Below are 2919 nucleotides of genomic sequence, written 5' to 3'. Positions count from 1 at the left end.
TTTTAAAAGTATTTTAATTGGAAACACAGCTGGTAATATTTGGTTTTAATTCGGCTTTTATCGGGGTTTATTTTTTTGTATTTCTGTATTTTTGTATTTTGTATTTTTTGTATTTTGTGTATATTATTTGTTTTTAATATGCTGTGAACCGCCCTGAGTCCTATGGGAGAAGGGCGGTATACAAATTAAATTATCTATCTATCTATCTATCTAAAGTAGTGGCAGATATAAAGACAAAATGTGGGAGTGGGATTGTAAACACTTTTGAGTGGTGACCTGGGTTGAGATTTCTATCCACTTCCAGGCCATTAGTTGAAATTAATCTTGAAAACTTTTCCTTCTGTATTAGGATCAGTCTTTACTTTGCATGTTTTACTGCTCTTAGTGTATGACAGATGCCTCCTGTAAATCTATAATTGTTGTGGGGCCAGGTTAAATGCAGTTCTGAATAGGAAATTCTATGCCCTGTCATATTCTCCAATCCTACCCCATCCTAGCCTATTATTGTCATATCATTATCAAATTCTTCTCTGCATTCTCAGGGGAATTCTGATTGCTACTGGCAAAATTACCAAGACTAAATGGCACAAATAATCTTCCCTTTATCTTGGAGAGCTTTTACAACAGAGAATCAGAAAGCCAAATTTTCATCAGATCTTTCCCTGATACTTTATGCTCTGTCATCTCAGAGGAAAGCTGGTTGAAGAAATTTAAATTACAGATAGGAAGAGACGAATAGGCAGTTTCCAGACATGATGGTTAAGATTCCACTGTTAATAGTGTTGCAGTCTCAGATAATGTGCAGTTTTGCTATTTTTCGATGTCTGGTCAGCGAACCTCTTCCCATTCATAGATATTTAAAGACAGGACAGCTGAACATTGGTGTCATAACCTTCCAAATCTATATGCTTTCTGAACCACTCACGTTTGAAATCCCACCCACACATGAAAATCCTGGATTCCCTTTGTAAGACATTCAAATTTGTTGCATTTGTTAAATGAACTGTCCTTGCTAGGAATAATCTCACTCTGTAGATTGGTTGCTTATTGAACATTATTCATCATTCATTAATATGATGTTGTTGTGTTACTTTCAAAAACAATGCAGGAAATGTAGGTTCCAAAATTCATGCTTGCATTATCTGCAAAAGCTATGTCAGCTATTTGACTTCACTTGCTTTAACCTGACTACTTTTCATTTGTCAAGGTTCTTAGTCTTACACTTTAATTTTCCCTTAACTTTCTGATGTTCTTTTGCCACCAATTAACCAATCCTTACAGAGATTTTTCTGGCAAATTAAATATGCACAAATGTATTATTGTCTAAAATTGCCAAAACCACAGTCTACTGAGATGCATGTGAGAAAAAGGGCATTACTTTCCAAATGAAATCACATCTAAGTGGCATGTCTTTGTAGTTTTCTTCCANTACTAATGTAAATGTTTGTGCTCTTTGTAAAAAAAAAAAAAAAAAAAAGGACCTATTTTGCAATTTTCCTTTAAGTGGATAGCATACTTGTTCAAGGATGTTTTGGCTGAAAGACCTGAATTAATCCAAAGATTAATTTTAAATTTAGTCTGACTATTTTGTCCTTTTGGTCACTTATCATATCACAAACATATCTGATTTAGATTTTGCTATCTTTATGCTACTACTGTCCAGAGGATGATTAAACATTTCCTTAATCATTTGTAGTCTGGCCAGCAACTTCTAAAACTCTTCAGGGAATCTAGAGAATAAGTTGATAGAGCAGATAATCTCCTGTTCACTGTATTCATAAAGAAAATACAAATATTGCATGTCAAGAGAGACATCTATTGCCCACTGTGGATTACAGACCTTTGTAGTTCCACAGGGAGAACATTCAATTCACCAGGACTTAAGAAATCAAAATGAATGAGTCCTGTTCTTCAAAAATGAGAGATTTTCTACTGCTGTAGTAAATTCAGTTTAGCTTCATGTTATGCTAATTAGATAAAATATTTACAGTTACAGTTACATTGTTTTGATAATGAAAAATACTAGCTCCTATCTCTTGCCAAGAAAAAGTAGACGGGAATTGAGCTCGTATTATCAAAATCTTTACTTTTTAAATATCTAAAAAATATTAAATTGTGGCAACTGGACAAAGTTTGTTAATATGAGAAGTCATCATAATTATATCTTGTAGTGATAGAGAATCAAGTAGCATGACCCAGAAGAAAGAAATAGATATCTGGGACCATATGAAGATTGTGGGTATATAGAAATATGGCCATATTCATTCCACCCATCTTCATTATCCTATCCTGCCACGTCCTAGCCTCTTCCTCTCCTATCATTATCAAATTCTTCTCTGAATTCTCAGAGTAATTTTAGTTGCTACTGGCAAGGCTACCAAGATTAAATGACACAAAGAATCTTCCCTATATCTTGGAGATATTGGAGAAAGGATTGTGGATAGAATGCATTTTGACAGGGGGAACATATCCAATCTTGCTTTAGAAGAAATGGAGGAGAGATTGAATCATCTTGGGACGAAAGTGCAAGGATTAGTCCTTGCATGCACCACTGCCTGCATTCACTGATGCAGAGGGTGCCATCTTAGTGACAAATGACATCCTTTGGATCTTTAATTAACAAAAAGCTTTAAAAGGAGTTGTGATAACATTTTTTGGTTCAAAGCAGTGGCAGTGAACACAAGGAGCATGGAGGTAGTGGGGGTGTAAGAGCAAAGTAGTCATCGCGTCATCAGATAATCGCCCGGCCGCCCTCTTCAGGGTGACCCGCTCTCTCCTCCAACTGAGGGGAGGGGGGGATCCTCTGGAGGGGAGGGCCGAGGATTTTGCACAATATCTGTATGACAAAGTCGCTCGGATCCGAGAAGGCTTGGACTCCGACTGGTTGGCCCAGGGGGAGGAGACGGAAGCAGGTCTTGA

The sequence above is a fragment of the Protobothrops mucrosquamatus genome, unplaced genomic scaffold (genome assembly GCF_001527695.2).
Source record: "Protobothrops mucrosquamatus isolate PMUCROS unplaced genomic scaffold, P.Mucros_1.0 scaffold1428, whole genome shotgun sequence".
NCBI lineage: Eukaryota > Metazoa > Chordata > Lepidosauria > Squamata > Viperidae > Protobothrops > Protobothrops mucrosquamatus.
Note: the sequence above shows the minus strand (reverse complement) of the source record.